At 41.6% G+C, this 22,960-nt stretch overlaps 1 protein-coding gene across 4 annotated transcripts in view; it reads right to left on the bottom strand.

Annotated features, from left to right (window-relative positions):
• Positions 1-22,960, bottom strand: part of FAM110B (family with sequence similarity 110 member B) — a 113,259-nt gene that overhangs the window by 30,596 nt on the left and 59,703 nt on the right. The window contains exon 3 of one of the 4 annotated variants that reach the window (XM_059474511.1): positions 14,846-14,893. The exons of the other annotated variants lie outside the window; for them this stretch is intronic. The gene's annotated coding sequence lies outside the window, so the exon portion shown is untranslated. The remainder of the gene's footprint in view (positions 1-14,845; positions 14,894-22,960) is intronic. 4 annotated transcript variants of the gene reach the window in all.

Raw genomic sequence — 22,960 nt, 5'->3', positions numbered from 1 at the left:
AACCTCAACAAACATGTGGCAAAAGGCTTAGTAAGACTACTCCTATTTTCTGATCTGGTAGTAGATGAGAATACAAAGCCACCCCCAAAGGCTTATGCAATTAAAAAGATGTGTGTTCCTAAACCTGGCTTTATTTGTCCTGGGACCTCCATAACACAAGCAGAGGTGGTACCCACGAGCAGCCCCTTGCACCACCAATGCCAACACAGAGCACCCTCTGCCCCCCCCCCTCCCTTCCCCTCAAATCAGCATCTCTTGAGAAGAATAACTGCTCAGATGCTTCCTCACTATCTGTAAGAACATGCCCCTCGTGTTGTGTTCAACCCCATTCAGAGCAGGAGATACCCAAAGGATTTCAAGGTGGAGCATAGGCACAGTCTAAGGCCCAGACATTCTCTCTTATCACAGGACTTGCTGTGCTGCCAATTCACCACGCACTGCTGACACCAAAGCACATAAAAGCAAAGCAAACAACTGATCTGTGCTCAGACTTGTCTGTGCTTCTGTCCCTTAACTAAACCCTCACTAGGAATAGAAACTGCATAAAGTAAGAGATTCTGTACTTTGAAATGAAACTACAGAAGGCACTGAGGGTTAAAATGAGTGCACTTTTTTTGTTTGTTTTACACCTCTGAAACCATCCAGCACAGTCCTCCTCACACCAAAGCTGCACAGCTGCCTGCAGGCACATTATTTTACACTTCCTAAAACAAAACCTCCTACGTCTAACAGTTCTAACACACAATCAGATATACTCCAACCAGGTATCATCATTTTGAAAGGATTTTGCTGTTGTGTGTGCTCAAAATATTGGGCACTTGAACAACTGTCATGATAGAGCATGACTTCAGTACGATATGAATTCAAAGGATGCAAATTGAGGCAAATAAAGCATTCATACCACCAAAGATCCTTAATTCTCTTTCTCTAGGAGGAGCTCTGATGTGCTTATCTTAAGCTCCTGTCCTTGCCTTACTTCTTGCAGGAACTTCTCTCTCTTCCAGTAATTCCTTGTGGACAAGAACTAAGGAAAGGAAGTCCCCAGCTGCCTGGAAGTTTCAAGCACAAGTCAGAAAACACGAGTAAAGAATACAGCACCCAAAAGCGTTCAAGGGAAGATCTAGCTATAGGACAAATAATACTAATAAAAAGCCTTTGTTTTTTACCACAGAGTATATCTGAGGGAGACAGTTTCATGATTCCCCTAATTTTCAATCTCTCCCTCTCTACCCTGAAGCAACAGTGTACAATGTAAAGAAAAGCTACTTTCTTGCCTAACTGTGAGGAAAGCTGTGGACCACAGCTTCTCACATATGCAGAATGAAGGCAATATGTAAAAATCTGAAGAAACAATTTTTTTTTTACCCTCATATATGAATCCCTAATTTCTGCAATTACCTGTATGGAACAATGAATGATTTTAGATAAACAGCCAGAATTCTTAAAGTTAATTTAAGCCCATGTTGGATCTGTCTCGGAGGAGGTGGCAGCTGGCCACCTCACCAGGGACCAAGGTGACAGGACACACTATCTTTTGGAGCTGCTTTTCTCCTACACTGGTTTCCCCTTTTATCCCTGGCAGGTCTCTGTGCACCTGTGCAAAGCAAGCCTGGTTATCTCTGCCAGCCCAAAAGAGCACAGCCCAGCCCATGGGGTCCCTCCCAGTGTCTGAATTACAGACAAAACAGCACAACAGTGTGCTCTTGCCCAAAGCATACCCTGCGTGCTGCAGGTTTTGTGGCAGCTCCCTTGGGGCTCCCTTGGGTCTCTGCAGCACAGTTTATGTGGTGGGCAGGGTCAACAGCTTCCCCGCTTCTCTCTCCTTCACCCAACAGCCACAAAATGCAACATGCCCTGTGCATGGAAACCAGCTGGAACAGCAATGCCAGAGGTACTTGGCACACCACAGCAGGACGCTACTGCCACCAAACACTGATGAAAGCTTCCCATACTCTCTGAGGAAACATGACTTGAAGCCCATGGACACAGGGAAAGGAGCAGGGATGTGAGAAATTTGTAGGTGTTTGCTCCCAGGCCCTCCTGGCCCTAAGTTTATGCTCTTGCATGGATTTCCTTCCCCCAGCTGAGGGCACTGAAAGCCTTGCAGGTCATGGTCGGGCTGGTGTCACCCTTGCATGTGACAGTCATCTCCTTCCAGATGAGACAAGGCAGCCAGAAACAACAACTCCAGTACTGAATACAGCTGGCATCAATGACAAAGCAGCATGGGGACTGAGGGAAATGTTAACACAGTATTCCTGACCTAGAGTTTTCACTGCTCTCACATCACTACCGCCACGGGAAGGGAGGAGGCTTCTGGGGCAGGTTGTTACGGCAGCCCTGCACCAAGATTGCCTAAATGGCAAAGGGCAGCACGTCTGGCTGAGGGCTAACTCCTCCTGGGAGCCACTGCTGCTTATGTGGAATCGAGATGGATATTTGTAATCACACTTCCTAACTGTTGGCATTTTCATACTATTTGCCAGGCAGGTGACTCCTTCAAACAATACCATGCAAAAGCTACATAAACCCTCAAATTTTCAGGTCAGACAATTTCCTCTCCTCCTCAGCCCTAGATGTTTCAAACAAGGAGATGTGCAGTGCACAGGGGTAGTCTCTCAGAAAAGCTGGCTTTCTGGGGCTTACAGTTTATCCTCTGTAGCTCCTGGAAGGCTTATACTTCAACCATGTGAAAATGCTATCACTTATTATTACACTATATTTCACGCTCAATATTTATGCCCTTTTTCTCCAGTGCCAAAAGCTCACATTGATACCTTAAACTTTACTGTGCAAATGCAAGACTTCTATTTTTGGGATGCCTTTTTATTTTTTTTCCTTTTCTTTCTTGCCTCTCCTCCCTCAGACATGAAGGTAGTAATCTTTAAGATTTATTCAAAAATCCAAGAGCAATGCAATCTTGGCAAAAAACAAAGATGGCAAAATACCCTGAGCATTAAAAATATGAAAAACACAATTTTTTTTTTATTTCACACATTCAATCCTAGAGTGATTTTTATTAGCCTACAGAACATTAAAGCCTTGTAAAGTCAGATTTACAACAGAACTTGAAACGGCCCCATCTATAGCCTATGAAGTGCTGTTATAACACAAATTCTAAGTGTCAAACCTTAGTCAATTATGTAACTCAGCACTTCCCCCCCTTTTTAGCTGTAATCTTATATATGAAAAGCTGCTATCACAAAACCTGCCTGACCTTGTGCTGTAAATATCTCATTATTTTATTTATCTTACAGCTGTTACAAAAGTAAAAGTGACAAACCCTGCATTAAATTGCCGATTTTGTGAACTGTTCCAAAAGCTTGAATTTCATTATGAGTTCTGGATTAAAATACATGGATAAAAAGCAAAAGGATAAGATAAAACAGGAATGAGTAGGTAGATCCAAAAATCAGGTTTTTAAGCTTTATCTTGTAAAATGTATGGGAGGCAATAGTCAACAAGAAATATCTGTCAAAACCACCAATTTGGGCAGTATTTAAAATAAATAACTGCATATTCCTTCTTCTTAGATTCTCTTTGTTTCTTGTAATTGCTCCAGGACTTCAGCACAGAGTGTTCTGATTTTTGGGCACAATCTTTGGGTAAATCTTTTTTGTTTTCTTCTCAGTAGCGAAAAATAAAATTTAACAAGTATGACCATTTATCTAATTTCCACAGTACACAAAGTGAACTACTGCTCTTTCTGAAGAAATTTATGCCAGTAAATATGTAAGATCTACATGCATACATATTTTCATTTCTCTTGAAGTACATAAAAGCACAATAACTTGGAGTAAAAACCACACAAAATTGCTAAATAAATCTGAAAATGCTGCATTTTCACAGTGAAGCACCACGTTCTATCAATGTTAACCTTTTTAATGTGATGTGCACTGAAAAGATAAATGTATACCATGCTGATAGTGAAAACTTCTATATCAGATCATTAATTTTTTTACATTACCTTACTAATCTTTATAAAACTCCTTTTTTTCCCCACACTTGAATTCAGTTATATACTTTCATTCATCAGCAGCAGAAAACAAGTAACTGAAATGTCAAATGTCACCATTAATACCAGTGTTGCAGGAGAAAGCTTAAAACCTGAAGAGATAATTAGGATTACAGAATCATTAAGGTTGGAAAAGGCCTCTAAGATCATTGAGTCAACCTTTAACCCAGCATCACCATGTTTATTGCTAAGCCACATCTCCATGTGCCACATCTACACACCAGAGTACCAGAATGGTGATCCCATCACTGCCCTGGGCAGCCTAGATTAAAATACTGAAGAAGAATAAGAATAGATGCTCACCATCCCCCTAGATCACTCAGATTCAGAGAGAGGAGAAAAAAAAAATCACTTCTAGACTAACAAAAGCTACAGGATATCAAATATAGTCATCATATCTTGTGAAAACTCTTCATATTTTCCTCATGATGCAAATTAAATCTCCTTCTCCCCCCCACAAAACCTTCTTTTTCAAGACATTTTCTGGATTAGCTCCAAGGGAAGGGAGAAGCACAGATGAGCTAAAACAAGTAACCCAACTTATCAAACACACTGCAAGGCTGGATGCATATGGAAATGAAATATATTCACAAGCAGATAGACTAGATATGTCAGTATCTTTTTGCCATCTCTGATATAAAAATAGGTGTCAGCGAAAACCCAGTATAAATTCTTGCAAGCCCCTGCAGGAATGCTGCTGTTTTCCTGTGGATGGTTCAACCAGCACAATCACTCAGAAACTTCTCGTAATTAAGGGAAAAAAGGGGTGGGAGGGGATCCACCTCATCTCCTGTTGTGTTCAAAGCCCCTAGATTTTTCACATTAGTTGTCCAAAGTACTCCTGGGTCACCACCACTGACCCAGGGCTTGTCCCTTGCCCAAGAGGGAACGACAGGATTCCCTTCCTGTGACACTGGTGCCATCACTGGGGGTCAGGAAAGAATTCAGGAGCATTTAGTGGCCTAGAAGCAAACCAACAAAAACCTATCTGCTTTTAACAACAAAAGCAATGCCAGGCGTGCTCCTACAAGCTTCACCTCACAGAGGAAAACCTCCCCGGCTTTTTCTGAGCTGTGTTTTTCTGGGAGCAGGCACCACAGCCGGCGTGTGCGGGGGCTGATGCCAAGCTCTCCTCAAACTCACACTCCCACATCTTGGATGTGTTTGCCCGTGCTCATGCACGCATAAAGGACCCTGCAAACCATGGCAGCTGTGACCTGAAGGAAGCACCAAGCACGGTCAGCCACCCTCCAAATCAATTTATGCAGACAGCACAGATGCTCTCCTCCAGCACCAGTGTGGGCAACAGCAGTGAACACAATGAAAAAGGAGCTCTCTCGAAAAAATTAAAACAAAAAGAAATTAAAAAAGGGAATTAAATGTGTTTCGCCTTCAGGCAGCTCTTGGTTTCTCCTCCCACCCAAAAAAAACTAATGTGTTGCTTTTGTAAGCTATTATTAATTCCTATATACATAAATACAGCGATTTCATGCCTGTTCTAGAAAATTAACAAATTGAACTGCCAAAACCCACCCCACTGTATGACCAAAATGTTGTGTTTCACTCAAGTTTCTCAATTACAACTTGTCTTTTTCTGCATTTCTTTCTCTTGCTTTCTCTTTCCCCCTCCATTTTGCCCCAGATTTCCAAACTCCAAATTTTAGTAGATTAAATTGGTGGAAATCTTGCTCCTGAACAAAAAAATCACTTCTTGGTCTGCAACTGTAGCAGACAGACAGGCTGCAGCCTGAGGATGCTGGATCAGCCACGGAGTATGGAGCATTTCAAATTTAGGTCACTTGTGCTGCTCTGACCCCAGCGAACATCGACGGTGTGGTTTTCCACAATCGACTGTTCTCCTGCTGACCTGCGTCTCGAACAAGACCAGTCCCAATGCAATTTAAAGAACAAGGTCAGCACAGGAGACAATGAATGCTAAATATGCTAGGAAAGGGGCAAAGTGACTGGGAAGAAGAGGTCACTTCCCCCAAAGTTTGCTGATGGAGATTGAGGGTGCAAACACTGGACACACATCCAGTTTGCCGCCTGCATGACTGGATCCAAAGGGGGCACCGATGGCAGGCAGAAATTGTCACCATGCGAGGCAAAGCAGAGCTGAGCCAGCAGCGCACACGCTAAGAATTATCTCTGCTGGAGGCTGCTGGCTGCCACGCCAGCGCCTCGGCTCAGCGCTGACAAACGCTGCGGGAGCCGGAGCCGCGGCCAGAGCGCGGCGATGATAAACGCGGCACCTCGGGCACTGAGGCTGTCACACCAGCAGAGCACCCACCCTGCTGCAAATGAGCCAACCCAGCCACATTCAGGAGAGTCAAACTCCTTGAGGAAGTGGCTGCCTGCTGCAGGAAGGTGGGAAATGTAGCCAGGTGCCATGGTAGTGGAAGGTGAAAGGGAGAAAGCCCCAGCTCTCTTCCCGTGGGGCTCTGCTATTCGCTGGAGGGTTGGAGCAGGAGGCAGGGCAAGCTGCAACTGCACCTTTGTAACAACACCCACTCAAACTGCTTTCTAGTTGTTGGACTCAACATTTGTGCTTATTCTCCTGTAGTTCTCAAAAAAAAACATGTATACACTTTGCACATCACAGAATCACAGAATAATGAGGTTGGAAGAGACCTCTAAGATCATCGAGTCCAACCTATGCCCTAACACCTCAACTAGACTATAGCACCAAGTGCCATGTCCAGTCTTTTTATAAACACATCCAAAGATTGTGATTCTACCACCTCCCTGGGAAGAGCCTTCCAGTACTTTACTACACAGCAACTATTTATACAGAAAAATGGCTCCTGCACAAGTGTGGTGTTTAACTACACATGAACCCAAAGGGGAAAAGCTTAATGGACAGCAATATGAGATATTTTAGCTTGCCCCTAACTCTTATCCTACAGGTTCAAAACCGCAACACGCCCTCATGGACATCCTCAAGCACAAGCACCATGAGCAGTCCAAAGGAAGGTAACCTGGAAGGAACTTAGACAAAGATTAACAGAGGGATCAACCAGAGAAGCAACACCTACTGAATACTCACTAGCAAATAAAGCAGCCAAGCTTGTCACTGAGCACTGCAAAAGACTCCCAAAGGGGAAAAGCAATCTGGACAGGCTCTACTAGGAGGAGGAACATTGTTTTAATGAGTTTTGGATAAATGCACGGGATACTGATGTTTTACCCATGTTTACTGATGTTTTAGGATGAAACAGTGTGGCCAGCAAGACTAGAACAGTGATCTCCTGTGCTTGGCATTAGTGAGGCTGAATCTTGAATCCTGTGTCCAGTTTTGGGGCCCTTCACTACATGAAAAACATTGAGATGTTGGAGCATGTCTAGGGAAGGGTAAGGGAGCTGGTGAAGGGTGTGGAGCACAAGTATTATGAGGAGCAGCTGAGAGAGCTGTTCATCCTGGAGAAAAGGAGGCTCAGGGGAGACCTTATCCCTCTCCACAACCACCTGAAAGGATCTTGTAGTGAGGTGGGGTCAGTCTCTTTTCCCAGGGAACAAGAGCAAATGGCCTCAAGTTGTGCCACGGAAGGTTGAGATTGGACACTAGGAAAAAAAATGTCATGGAAAGCACTGGAACAGTCTACCCATGGAAAGGGTTCAGTGGAGCTATGTAAAACATGTGGAGATGCGGTGCTTAGGGACATGATTTAATGGTGGCCTTGGCAGAGCTGGGTTAAGGGTTGAACTTGGTGACACTGTATGTCCTTTCCAACCTAAACAATCATTTGATTCTCTGTTTTAAAGAACAGAACAAGAAGATGTGCCAGAATAGATCCAACTTGGGGGAAAGAAACCCCCACACTTTATGTAGATGGAGACAGGTTACATGGAAGAGCTGAGAATAAAATTATAAAAGGAAGAAAAGCCAGTATCATCTCTGTATTGTGGCAACAGAAAGCAGATCTGTCATAATAAGTAAAGTTCATATTGCCTAATTTAGTTAACAGGTTTTTAGAGAAACAGTAAAGTTCATTCACAGGGTACAATTTTTTTTTCACTGGTGGGAGATTTGCAGGAGAATCAGAGACAGGCATTGTTCTTATAACTTTCACACATCTAAAAGACTAATAAGCAATTGGGAATTATAGATCTCAGGAAAAGAGACTGATATTTCCTCCAATCCTACAAATTGAAGATTATTCTCTAACACCTCTCAGCTAATGGCTTGTAAGACCTAGAACTAGAAACCACAGGTGGTAGAGCCTTTTCCCAGTTTCTGTAGCAGACCATTCTCTGGATATATGCATGTACAAAACGAGCACTTTTACATTTTTCTCTGTTAATTCCTGATTCTTGTTACATCACCTATACTGAAAGTTTCTTTTGTACTTCAATTTTATTACGCCCTCAATTTTATTTCACACATTTTTTCTTTTTTCTCCTGAAATAATTCAAATTTTGTTGACAGTATCTCCCAAGGTATAAAGCATCTACTACTGACTGCATAGATGAGGTGTCCACACAGGAGAAACAGAGTTGGATGTAATGCCAAGCAACATCAACAGGGATCCAACTTCAGTGGGGTGAGAATCAAACCTTCAGAGCCACTACCCCCCCCCTGCAGTTCAGCATCTTTATATGGCCAACCATTGTAAGGCTCCCTACCACTGTATTTCAGGCCCTTCCTGCTATTATTCCCAAGTATTTTATGGCATTACCCTTTTTGAAGTCTCTCCACAACATGCAATAGTTTCACTTGGGATACACTTCTGTAAAGTTAATTGCAGTTTTGCGTTTTGTTTTATGTTTCTGACCTCTTTAGGTTCTTTTGAACTTTGAATATTTGTCCAGACATGTATTTTCAACTCTTCATAATTTGAATGTCATTCACACAGCACCTGAATCCTCTTTGTATGATTAGTTTAGTTTAGAAAGGACAAAAATTAAGGAGAGAGACAAAGCAGAACAAATTTTCTAAAGAAATGCACAGATAAATCCTGTTTTATCACACTCCCCATCAGATTATTTTGCTGAAGTAATTTTGACTGGAAGTCCTAAAACACTGGCAGAAATGAAATAGAACCTGTTTTGAAGGAAAAAACACAGACAACCCAGAATTAAAGTTATATAAGCTTAGGCTGACTTCTTTAATAAAGCAATGGGAAGCTGCAAACAGAGGAGAAGACAACAGTAACAGACCCATGGATCAGAGATTATATTGCTGTATTAGAGAAAAACAGACATGACAGAGATGCCCACCTACTGGGAATACTAAATAACATTGCTGCTTAAAAAGTAAGAAATTGCAGAAAATAATTCTTTACAGAGTTATAGCTAGGTTATTTTTAGCATCTGAGGAGTTTTATCATTTGATAGTCTAAGAACAACAACAGTGCCTCTGCAAACAAAACACTGAAGCTGAGGAAGAAAAAGAAACAGTTTGAAGACTTGAGTTTGAAAATGGAGGACTCTTTTCAATAATTTTTCTGCAATGGACAAATACAGAAAAGAGAGGTGATGTAGGGACCATATGGTGTGTTAATTCCAGTTGTGACAACAGCTCTGTTGTCTATCCCTTTGCTAGACTGTGAGAAAATGTGCAACTTGTGTCATTGACACCAGGAGCAAAGCCCAGTCTCATCAGGCATGGCAAATATTAATGTATAGGCAAATAAAAGCTTGGAACTGGGAACAAAAATTGAATGACCAGCCCTGCAAGCCACCTCTTTCCTGATGGGAAGCATTGCTGAGTGCACAAGGAAGTAACAACTTCTAAGGTGTTCAGGGAAGGTAGGATAAACCAAACAAAAATAATCCTGCAGCGAGGATGAAGCATGAAAATATCCATTCAATGTGCTTGGAAAAGAAGTCTGGAACACTCTCCTATAAATCCAACCAGTCTGTACTGCACTAGCACAAAACTCAAGTGTCAAACAGTGGCACAGGCACTGTGTGGGTAAGAGCACCCCAGTGGTGATGCACCCACGTCTTCCTTCCAGGTGAAGGAATGAGGAGAGGACAGGGCTCTCCTGCACTGCCAGTCCACAAACTGGCCACAAACAGCCTGCATCAGGATGCTGGAAGTGGGTGTTTGGATTTGGGGCGTGGAAAGAAGCACAGCAGCCTCTGCTTTCACATTCTGTACCGCAGCATGGCAGCGGGTGGCTGCTGCTGTTGGAGGGAGTCAGCTTTGCCTCCCTGCATTGTTTCCTCATCTGGCAAGCAGGCAAATTGTACACTTAGAGAAAACAAAACAAGACAAACAAATAAAATAACTAACCCTCCAAAACCCAAAACCCTCCCAAACCAAAACCACAACCCAAACAAAAATCCCCAAACCAAACCCAACGACTCAACATAATAAAAGAAAAAAAAGAAGGAAACCACCACCACTGTACCCCCCCACAAGCCCTCTGAAATAAATTAAATTATGGTTATAAAATAATCACCCTAATCTATTTACAGCTTGAAAAACTATAAGATACTGATTTTCTAGCAACTGGAGATGAGAAAAGCCTCTCAGACACCCAGAAAAAACATTTAGTAGCAAAGGGATACGGAACTGGACAAACAAAAAAGGGAGCTCAGGCAGGACACAAATTCTTAAACTAAATGACTGTTGTCAAAATGTATTTTTAGTAGCTAAATCCAGACAGACTTACAAATTTTTTTTTGTCTCTAGATAATTCCCCAATGTCATTGCTGCTGCTAGTGAGCTCTAAGGAGCAAAGCACATGAAAAAAGCACATGAAAAAAGGAAATTGTTCTTGCTTGATAATGTAATTTAAACTCTAAATATTTATTTACTCTTGCGGGGGAAAGGGAGCAGCTGAAGCGCAGCTGGGATAACTCAGCAGCACGAGCCGCCACGCGCTCCCCCACGCCACGGCCTCTGGCTGGGCCGGGAGGCTGCAGGGAAGGGGGAGCAGAGCCAGGCTGCAACACACAGCTGTGGTCTCAGCAGCTCCAGCTTGCACTCTCCACCCAGCACGCAAACTCAGCCTTAAGACGTGCTCTACCCTTCACCCATGCTGATGAGAAGTGCTCCTCCCTCTCCATGCTACCTCCAGTGTCTTGGAAGGGTCCCACGGATGTGTACCCCAACCTCAGCCTGAGATCTGGTCAGGAGCCCATCCCAGACCAGCTTCCTTAGGCACCATTCCTGCACTGCTAAGTTACCCCTCTGACCTAAAAAGAGACCATTTTGGCCCAGCAGCACATCACCAGGATGCTCAAGACCGTGTGTCTGGGCAGGGACAGGCTACCAAGAGAAGAGGCTTGGGGATGAGGATGGCTGCAGGCACTCTCTGAAACTGAAAAAGGCTGCTGGGATCTGTACTGCACTGGGAACATGGCTTTGCCTGCCTCTTGTGTGGCAGCAAGACCTTTCTCTCGCCTCTGAAAAACCCTTGGGTTATACTGGTGTAACGGCTTGTAGAGGGGCAGCAAAATCAAGATAAAGAAATTATCCAGGAAAAAATTAGTGTCATCTCCTCCAAAGGAGGTAGGGAAGACAGGGAGGAAAAGCATAATTTGTAGCCAAGCTCAATTGCAAGTAGATTTATAATTGTGAGAAACACGCATTATTTCTCTTAGCTCGGTTCAGTTTTTCTTTAAAAATTTTAATTTTAACTACTTTGTTAAATACATATGACATGCCCTGTTCACAGCACGGGTTACTCCTTATAAAGTCATACCTGCACAGCATTAATCACGATGGGAAAGCCTGAAATCCTGGCACGAATGCAGCACCACCTTGTTTTGGTTTGGGGTGTTCCTCCCCTGGAGCTGCAGAGGAGCCCTGCACACAGAGCACTCCCTGCATGTTCAGATGAGAACAAACAGCAGATACAGGCAGATGTGCTGATGCTGCTCTGCTCCAGAGTCAACACCTCTTGGGCTGGCATGGCACATGAACATCTCTGTAGCACAGAGATTCCTGAGAATCTGTCAGCTGCATTCTACTCACAGATTTAACAGTAATCCTTGTGACCAGAAGGGCTCAAATTACCTTTCACTTTTTTTTCCTTCTTTTTTTTCAATAAAAGCTCAGAATCTAGAACATTCTCATTTTACCCAAGCTGGTGTTACAACCTAATCCTGCCTGCTGATTTCCAGATCTGCCAATTTAGTATCGCGTAAAAATTAAGATTAAACCCTACCTCCACTCCCAAAAATGGATTTAAGAAATTATCATGAAACAACAAGTACAGCAAGTTGCCACAAAGCAGACTTGGTAAAGGAGATTACTGTTTAGCCAATTCTGTTCTAACTCTATTTCTTGATATTCCAATCTTTTTGTCACTTATTTTCAGGCAAAAGTCTTTAGTTAGACTTTAGTTAGACTGCAGAATCAGTTCAACCGAGATCTAATAAATAATGCTTATTTCCCATGCTGAGATTCATTTTGCTTCATTTAACCGAGTTGGGTAAAATAACTCACAAATCCAGTTGTGTGCATGTATATATTGGTTTGAAACAGAAAAAACATGGTACTTTCCACTCAGAGTGAAGAATTGTTGCCAAAAATCCCCTGTAATGAAAAAGATCATAGCTTAGAAGCACCCCAGGCATGTTCAGGCCTTGCTAATCCCACATAACTCCAGGTTCTGCCAACCTCGGCCAGAAACAACGGCTCACGGCAGCCTTTGAGGGTGTCATGAGCACAGGTTCAAGGAACTGAGCCTACACATTTCTCTACCACATAGGAAGTCACCCACAACAGGAAGTGTAACAGGCATGCTCCCTACTTCTGGCAACTTTTTTTGGTTGTTTATAAATAGAGTATCACATTACAAGTTACACAGCACTTCAACAGAACTATTCTTTTTCAAATATGCAGTTAAATGGCAGCAAACTCACTGGGCCAGCTGACACAATTCAATGCCACCTGAAAAAATCTGTGACCACACACAAGTAAGATGATTGCAGGACCTGTTAATACCCAGGACTCAAAGTGCAATTTACAGTCCATGTACCAAGAGAATGAAGCAAGTACCCCTAATAACAGCCCCCTGCAGCTGGGGGACAAAGGAGCTGCACCTAACATGGCCTTCACAATGGGACCCCAAGGTCCAATTCCAAGAAGGAAACAAAAGCATTTAATAAGAAATGCTGTAAAATCTTTAAGATAAAACTGGTTCAGATATTTTTAACAGTATAAGCAAAAGTGGATCCTAATAGAAATGTTGAGGGGGGCAAAAAAGTCCACATGTATCTAAAGGGCTCATCCTAAACATTTAGCAGTTACAGTCACAATAAGTCTTTTCATGTTTTGGTATACTAGTGCAATGTTCGTGTTCTCAAAGCTAGCCTGAAGGGTTTCTAAATTAGTATGTCAATGTTACCATGGTAACACAATGTACTACCAAAATGGACCACTTTTTATACAGCCACTATAATCGAGTTAGTGACCAAGCAAGTTACAAAAACTCTTGCTTTTTGGGGGCTTGGGGTTTTATTGGGCTTTTTCCATTGTTTGCATTTGGTTCTTTTAACTTTATGATTATTTTTACTATTCCTATTATGATTGTATTTACTATCACTATTTACTATTACTATACCTTTTTAGAATATTGTTAAGAATTTCTTTTATCAAGCAGGAATAAATAACAGAAATAGTATCACCACGACCAGCAAAAAAAAATCAGCTGTCAGGACTTGCTAAGGGCAGTCATATTTTCATTTCCTAGGCATACAAAGTTTTAACACCCCACCTCTGGTTTTACTTCTGCAGGCTGCTCACAAACAGAAGACATTCTTTCCTTGTCACAACACTATTTAAAACACAGCAGCATCTCACTCTCAGAGCTCCTTGCACACCAGGATCCTGCCCAACATGCTGTCTCTGATACCCTGGGGCATGTTAAATGGCACTGGATGCCCTAAAAGTCAACCTGCCATCCTTGATCAGACAATCTTCAAACTGAGAATACTCAAGTTAAAAACATTCTCATGTAAAGTTCAGTGTTCAAAAGACATCATCTTCATGGTCATCACATCCACACAGACCAGAGTATCTGTCCTACATTCACACAAATTTGTTAAACACATGAGTTTCTTGGTATCTCCAAAAGAAAACCATCACCATAAATGCTCTGTGTACAGCCAATCCTCACCAACAAAGGCCACTACAGGCTCCCATGTGGACAAGGAGCCACATCCATCCAGCAAGTCTTCATGCAATGGTCTTTATTCAAACAGCATCAAGTATTTGAATTAAAATCCTGAAGAGTTGTTTTTGGATATTTTCTATTAAGAGATAGTATTTAATTGTATATTTTTTGTATCATAAGACTACAGTAACAACCTCCTTGGGGCATTCCTGTGGTCTTGCTGTCTAGAAAAAGAAAAACTCAAAATATTGAGATTATATGAACTTATTTCCGACTCTCATTGTGTTGAAATGAAAGAGGAAAATAAAAGTCATTGATTTATGGTTGTGTCAATAAGAGCTTGACGTATTGGTTTACAATATCATTTGTCAATAGCATTGACATTCTTAGTTGATCTCTCAGTTCAATAATCTGTCAAGTTAGATACACTTTTGTTATGAAAATTAATAAGAATGTTTACTCCCTTTGTTAGTGTGAGAATATATCAAATATCCATCTTCCCTGCTTTTGGTCTGGCTGACTAGTTTTTATTCTTCTATATGATAGTGTCATTTATAGTTGAGAGGTAATGCCTCAGCATATTTGATAAACTACTGAAACAACTTGATATCATTTATATTCCATTCAGAAAGCTGGAGGAGAAGGAAGAAACAGTGTCCAAAGACACTATGCAAATCCTTCCAACAAGACTTATAAGAGCCCACAATTGCTCCTCATGTTCCCTTGCTCCATGAAACAACAGTAAAGAAGAGACTACCGTGGGATTCCCATCCCGCTCCACCTCCAGCTTTCTAGAAAATCACATCTGGAAGACATAAAGGAGAACAACAGTCAAAATACACGATTTGTATGTGTGTTGTGGCATATATACATATGCACACACACGCAATCTCTCTGTGTGTGTATATACAGTGTGATTTCCAGTGTGAATGTGCTTACTTAGCTTTGAGTGACTCTCTGCTGCATGGGTGGAGTTTGGGGAATGGGTGTACCACAGTCTTTTCAAAAAACAAATATGCATGAATGAGCCACCAAAGTGAAATTACACATAAAGCTCAAATCATTGTTCACCTTTGGCCGGCTTGACTTCCTAACTTTAAATGGCTTGTTTAACACAATTGTCCAGTCTGCAATACACTGCGATGATTTGTGTGTGTGGCTTCCTCTTCTGCTGATTACAGCTTTTAGGCTATAGCTAAAACAAAAAGTGGCTCGGGGATTTTTCACATACAGCACTGAACACATACCTGAGCAAAAATCTTATTTTTACTCCCTAAAAAGCACAAAAGCACTATATCTGCAAGTGCTCCAAATGTCACAAAAAAACCAAGTTCAAAGACATTAGCAATTGTACGCTCCCCTATTATGTTGTAAAAGATGCAGTGTGAAAAATCCTTTAGAATAATCTTCTTCAAATCATTAATTCCCTTCCATTTACATGAGAAAAGAAACACCCGATCTTTTTACAGTTTGTCACAAAAATCACAGCCCGGGGTACTTCTCACTAAACACTGAGGCCTCACAACCTGATCTTTTCCCAGCTGTTTTGAAGGACAGATCCTTACTTTAGGATTTTTCTATTTATATCATTAGATAAAATAATCCTCCCTCACTCCAGAAGTCATAACAGCTGCATCTTAATTGGAAAGAAAAACCAATAAAGACCAGAATCAACAACTGTTACTGCAAACTAGTGGCTCTGAATGCCAAGCAGCTGCCTTTCTGCCAAAAAACAATACATGACTTGTAAAAGTAAGGTGCTTGAAAATAAATCAAATACCAAAACTAAGCTACTGCCAACGAGGACATTGTATTTTGGTGATAAAAATGCATGAGACACCAGCCAATTTCAAGCTGCAATCACTTGAACATAATCCTCACATGTAAGACATCATTTATAGGAAATAATTTGAAATACCAACTGTAGAACTTATGACTTAATAGATGGGACGCCAACTGCCAAAACAATTCACACACCTGGTTGTTTCTATAGTGTGGGAAACTGATGGGGTCGTGTAAAACTTACAGTTATTTTCAATGATGACTACACTGAGAGCATTCACCCTTAAAGGATCATCATCATCATCATACCTCTCATGTCATGCCCCTTTCCTTCACAACTATCTTCCTTAAAACACCAAAGTTTTACTTGAAAATTTCGCTTTTTGTCAGGGGAATGTTTAAAATACAGCATCTTTTCTTGCTGAGAGCAATATTTATGTACATGGCAAAAAAATGAAACTGCTGTAACAGGGTGGAAGAGTTGTGAATTTGCAAGGGGAGCACAGTACAAGACTGGGTCCTTCTCCATCGCCTTGGCCATCACATGTGGAAGGAAGGAGACGGGCTCCTGGGCAGCCACCCCACAGTGCTCCTCATTCCCCCTCTCCTCTACCTGCTGCAAAAACAGTCTGTGGGTAAGGAAAAGAAATCCCATTTTGAAGTGTTTTGCAGTTGCTTAGCAACTAGCACGGAACCTTATGAGATTTCAGTCAATGGACTGGCACACCCACCTCTCAACGTGCAGTCAGGCACATGAGGAACACACCAGCTCAGCCCCAGGATGCCCCCAGCCCCAACAGCAGCATGTCCCTCCTGCTTTCCAAAACCCCCAGAACCAGAGAGGCACAGCCAAGCACCCATGCGCTGGTTATGGGATGATCTGAAATTGTGAAGATGCCAGCTACACCCTTTCCTCAGTTACCACACATACAAACCACGGCTGCCTTGAAAAGCAATTGAGATAGAAAAGCTGTCCCTGAACTTGCCCTCCTGTGGTAGAGACCAGGTTTCTTCCCAAGCCATGAATTGTACAGGCAGCGACCATTACAGGCAATTCCCACACTATTATCAGTTTCGGTGGGAAGCACTGGCCAAATTGCACAAAACCTTTGGCCTTTGTGATCACACACCATTGTCATGCCAAATGCTTTCAGATTTTAAAGCTTTCTATATAGATACAGATATATGTATGTGAGCACACACAGATTTTGATGTGGAACAAAGATTCTTCCATCACTCTTTTGTAAACTGCCACTAGATGCACACAATCTATACAAACTATGCTGGAAAAACATTTTATTTTTTAAAAATGCTTCACCCCACAGGAGTGTACATATGGAGGGGGAAAAAACTCCACACCACACTGCAGGGCAACAAGTTTGACATTATCAGTATAGGAAACGCTGCTAACTAAAAGTGAAAATTTATGCTGGAAATGAAACCATTTGTAACCAGTACAGGAGTTAGGTTCAGAAACAGCTTTCCAAGTACAGCAGTGCAGTCAAACAAACTCCGGTCACATAAAAGCCATGCATCCTGTCCCTTCCACAGCTGGCAGGGGAGAAGGATCCCCCACCACCCAAGCTGGTTGGAGAAGCCATACCCACACCTGCCTGCTTCTCTTCACTGACAGCCCTGGAACAGTGGAACAGGACCGGCTCAGCCCAGTCAGAGGGATTCCACCCTGGAGCTGAGCTGTCCCTGGGTGAGGGGCTGCAGGGGCCATTCAGGGTCCCCTGCTTGTTCCAGCTTCCCCCACGCAGTCCAGGACAGAGCTAGGAATTGCCCAGCCCCTGTGGTTTTGTTCATTTTCTGTGATCCTTAGTAGCACCCGTGAACTTCTCTCACATGTTACCTTTACACTAAAATAACTTCAACAAAATGTTGTCTCTGTGGTAAACCCAGAAGAAATAGGCCACCATGTTTTAAGACAGAGAAAGGCTCAGAGTCCATCTGAATTCCAATGTGCATCTTGTTTCCTGTACTTATTTCAATCCTTAAACCAGGAAATTCCTTACTCTGGTCATTCCCTTCTTTAAACTAGTACCCAGTTCTTTTTGAAAACTTATCTGCCCTAATTTGTCACCAGTAGCTTTCACTTAGGAAAGTGTGGTGCAACCAAGTGGACCTCTGTGATGGCATTTCCCAAACAACTCACTTGGCACCTCCGAGGGACCTGTTCCATTCTTTATGCTTGTAATGCTCAGTACAAAACCAAATAATACTTTCTTAATTCTTAAAAAAAAACACTTTTAGCTAATCTCTCCTGAACATCAAGTAGCAGTAAATGTTCAGAAGCTTTTTTGAGTCCTTTCAACAGTGTCCCAGTGATTTTAATAGCTCTGCACTTCCAGGTGTTTTTCCAGGTGAACAGAGGTAAAGACCTCAATAAAAAGGTTTGGTTGTGGGTTCTTTAGTGGTGGGTGGTTTTCTTTTTCCCTTTGGTTGTTGTTCTCTTTTTGTTAACAGAGTGGCCTCACAGTAGCATTGCCAATGGCCTCCACTGGGAGCCAGGGCATGCAGCACAGTCTTAAATAATCTGGCAAACACAACTGGCCTTAAGACCTTCAGGCATCTTTTGAAAAACCCCACCACCAAACCTGAAAGGACAACAATAAAACCCCCACTGGTTTTCCAGAGCAGCATTAAAGAGTGTTGATTAAAGCTTGGAACCATGACATGGGTTTGACAATGTTGCTTCTGTTTTGTACATAAAGAAAAGCACTCAGTCACTGGAAGAGAAGTGCAATAATTATTGCAATTCCTGGCTCCTAAAGGTAGGTTGCATCCCCCCTGCCAGGCCACAATGCAACCCTCAAGTCTTGCAGAATGACATATCTCCCTTTGCTCCCACAGCCATCAGACATGCACAAATATTTTGGGAAGCTCCAGAAAACACATACTGAGTTTCTTCAGTACCTTCAATACCAAATAGCTCCACAACAAATTGTATTTTGTTTCATTAGTCTTTAAGATTTTCTTTATCTTGTATTAAGGTTACACTTAATCTTCCTTCCCAGGACAATTTGCCTTTGTAACTGATGGTATTTCTCACTGCAGACAAATCCATTCACCTAGAAATGCCACTACACTAGACTTGTTCTCTGTAATCAGTGACCCCAGAGCAAGTTTCTGTTGCATTACAAACCTTTGGCTATCATCTTCACAGAAAACTCTTCCCAGCAGATATGTTTCTGCAGATGCAATGCAAACACAAACACAGGTCTTTCTGAAAAGATCTTTTTCTAGGTCTTAATTGAAATGTTACCAATACTCATTTTGCAAGATCGCCTGTTGATACTAGGTAAATCAAAATAACAGTGGAGCACACTGAATTTATTTAAACAGCATTAGCTCTTACCAGGTGAAAAGGATGTAAAACAAAGCACAAAGATTACTGTTTGAAAGTGTAACAATGAGGTGATTTAAGATGGCATGGAGACAAGAAACCAAAAATTTTGGTAATAAATGGAAGAGGACAGATAATGTTAGGATATCTTAGCAAAAGTTTCAATATTGGGTACAACAGAGGAGAAGGAACCAACAAAAGACGTAAAGCCAGGTGATATGATCAAAGCCACAGGCTCTGGGAAATGCTTTTTCAAGCAATATTCAGAATTGATGTAAGTGGGACAAGGCTGCTTTCATCCAGGCTAGGAAAGTGACAGCAGAGTACTTCAGTAGTAGGATAAGACACACGGATGGCAGATTTCTTGGCATGGGCAGACAGAGAAGCCTGCATCTCACACATGTGGCAACAGGATTTTCCTAGTACACAACATCCTAGTATACTAGGGAAATCCTCAATATATGGGTTTTTCCTTACTTGTGAGGGCCTTGGAAGAAATAAAATAGGGGTAGGAAGGACTGGTCAGTTTTTATTCCGCCACTATGGTATGCGGTGGTGACTGCTTTTGTTTACATCTCCATTTTTCATCATTATTATTATTCTTTTAAGGATTAACATGTTTAAGACAGGAAGAAAAAGATATTTCTCATTCAAGAGGATTGCGGAATTTTTACCTTATGGAGAAATTATGGAAGTGGTTTAAGTGCTGCTTTGTTTGGAAAGATCATCAGAAAGGCTCCTTAAGGGACAAGACTCTCAGTTGACTAACTTGACAAAAATTGCACTTCCTACACAAGGTAAGTGACCTTTATTGACTAGAAATATTGGGACACTTCAGGGGTTTAAAAGACTCTGAAAGCAAATTAATGATTCCAGCTGAGCAGAGGACAACTTAAAAGGGAGATTAATGCTACCCCTGTTTTCATGTGCTTAAAAATTATACAGACAAACCCCACATCTATACAGAAATAAAAGTTTTAATCTAACTATATCAAAGGCAATACAAGCATTCAAAACTTGTAGACTATTTAAGGACTTCAGTTTCAAGGGAGAGTACATTTAAAGAAGTACAAATCACCTCAGGTGACAGCTTATGTGAAAAAAGGAAATCCCCCTGGATTCCAAAACCAAGCTAAAATCATGCTAGATACAATAGGGACTGAAACAAAATTACACTTAGTATGTTTTTTCTCTTTGAGAAGGAAAAATGCAATTACTTTTTAGAGGCTGTGTCAGTTCTGCATTAGTATCTGGGCCACTTGACTTCTCCCACAAGTGTAAAAAAAATTGAAATAAACCCGTAAAAATTGAAATAAACCAGTAAAACTTAACCTCATCCACCTGCTTCTTAGTCTTAGCTACTTATTTTCTAAATGCAATAAACAATTTTATTTTGAAGACAAAACTCAAATGGAGTCCCCAAAGGCATCACCATAGCTGGGTTTCTCTCCTCTTTACAAAAACACTCGGAGCTCCCAAATGTTTCCATAGCAGAGCAAGGGCACTGGTGCAGTAGTGCAAAGCACAGAGTCATGTTCTGCTTGGTACCTCTGGCTGAAAGAAACCAAACATTGCAACAATCTCAAGAAGTCCCCCACCTCTGTCACAGTGCTCTACACAAAAGCCCCTGGTGCAAGTCTAGCTTGGTGGAACTTGCAGTTGTTTCACCACCACTGGGCTTGGTGTGACAGAACCCTCAAACAGGCAGGCTTCAGGAAGAAGCATCCTAAAAACAGAGCTCAGCCAACACCTTCACACTTAATGAGAACTCCTTTCCAGCTGTGAGGAAAAGCAGGAAAGCCACACCCTGACACATGCTGGAAGCACTATTGCTAAACCCATTTTGAAGGTCTGATACCAAGCTCCTAAAGAAAACCCAGTAAACTCCAAGCAAACCCTTCCTCAAGGAACACCATGGAAATGCTTCAAGTAGCTGAACAGGAACTTCTTACAATCCCTTTGTCTCCTCCCTGTGGAGTTTGGGAGGGCAGAGCCATGCAAGAAGGCAATGGTCACACTGCTGACAGCCTGAGCCTGTTCACTGCTGGCAGCCTCTGACTTGCAGGACAGCTTCAGTCACAGCAGATCCCACTTTTACTGAAGAATGTCACATCATACATGTGAACATTTCCAGATATATCAAGAAAAGGAAATGAAAAGCAAGTTTCACACTTTAAAATATGAACAGGACTTTTTCTTGCTTCAGATGGCCTAACAGTCCTTGAAGCTGAAAATCACAGAAAACATGAGCACTACAGATTTGGGAAGAAAAGGGGGCTGGGGGACAGAGAGAGGAAAAGATGATCAAAAACACACAGGTAAGGAGGTAAAGAAAAGCAGGGGAGGGAGACTGGAGCTGTCAGTGCAAACCCATTCATTCTTCCTGCATGTTTGTGATACCTGACAAGACAACTTCACTACCAGTGGATACCTCTAAATGGTTTTCAAAAGACAACTGCACTGACCCAAGGAAGTAATCTATTCAAGTGTAAAAGGCATAACTGCTAAACTAAAATGAATGGTACAGTTCATAAAGATTAAAAGGTTTATCAGATTAAATTTTGAAAATTCAACAGCAAAAAAAGACTTCCAAACTTTCTAGTAGCTGTGATTGAAACTGGTGGTTAAACATGGAGCTAAGCAAGCTCTTTGTACCAGAGTTTGGCTTTCTTTCATCTTCAAAATAGATTTTATTATTACTGTTATTATTTTTGCAAGTACATTTCTAAGAAGCTATTTCAAGACCTATGAACAAGCAGGAAAAACTAAACCCTGCACCATATTTGACCACAGGGAGTCAGAAGAGAGAACTTGGCATTCCCATTTACTTAAACAAAAATCCAAATGCTTATGGGGAAAACTTTTTTTTTTTTCAACTTTTATATATAAACCTCAAGTCAGAATGCTTTTTCACCTATCTTGGCCAAGATATAAACAAATAAAATCTCTTCAACCCCAAACAACATAAAGGTCATCATTTAAAGAAGGGGAAGATTGACTTTAATGTGGGTTGAAAAGGAGAAAGAAAATGCATTAATACTAAAGGGCAAGATTCACAGCTTTGAAGGGACATGATGAAGGGGACACTGTGCAAGTGTCTCTTTTTCCCCACAAAGTATCCAATTCATGCTACAAAGGATGCTCTCAGACAGCTTCCTCCAACACTACCTCCCAGGATCACCTATATGCCAAGAGAATACATGTAATTTTAGCAGCCTTGTCCAGCTTCTAGTTTTCAAGAACACCATAAGACACCCAGACAGCTGTGAGCTGCAGAAATAGGGCTGAGTACCAGGAAAGCTGTAATTATGTACATGTAGGAGTTCAAAAAGTGTTTGAAAAAATCCAAAGTATTGAGTATTCTATATAGACACAAACTCGGGCCAATTTTTATGTGTTTGCTGCTTAATTTGGAGCTATCTTTTTGAGAAAGAGGAGTCCAGCTGAGAGTGAACCTCCCTCTTCTGACCCAGAGCCTTTTGCTCTCTGCTTTCTCTCCTCCAGATCTCCTCCTGCACGATTGGTGCCCACTTACAGTCAATGTGCACCGGAACAAAGATGCAATTATGTATAAGTAGTGCCCAAGAGAAATCATCTAATAAAAATAAAGCTCTCTTCAAAGCAATTTTATCAGCATTTTTTTTTTGCTATACACATGTAGCATATATACGGGGAAGGGAAAAAAACCCTCAATGATGGCATAAAGCATGTGTGAAATGACATTAAATTTTTATATATATA

Source organism: Ammospiza nelsoni, chromosome 1 (genome assembly GCF_027579445.1).
Source record: "Ammospiza nelsoni isolate bAmmNel1 chromosome 1, bAmmNel1.pri, whole genome shotgun sequence".
NCBI classification, from domain to species: domain Eukaryota; kingdom Metazoa; phylum Chordata; class Aves; order Passeriformes; family Passerellidae; genus Ammospiza; species Ammospiza nelsoni.
Note: the sequence above shows the minus strand (reverse complement) of the source record. Positions and strands in the feature narration are given on the sequence as shown.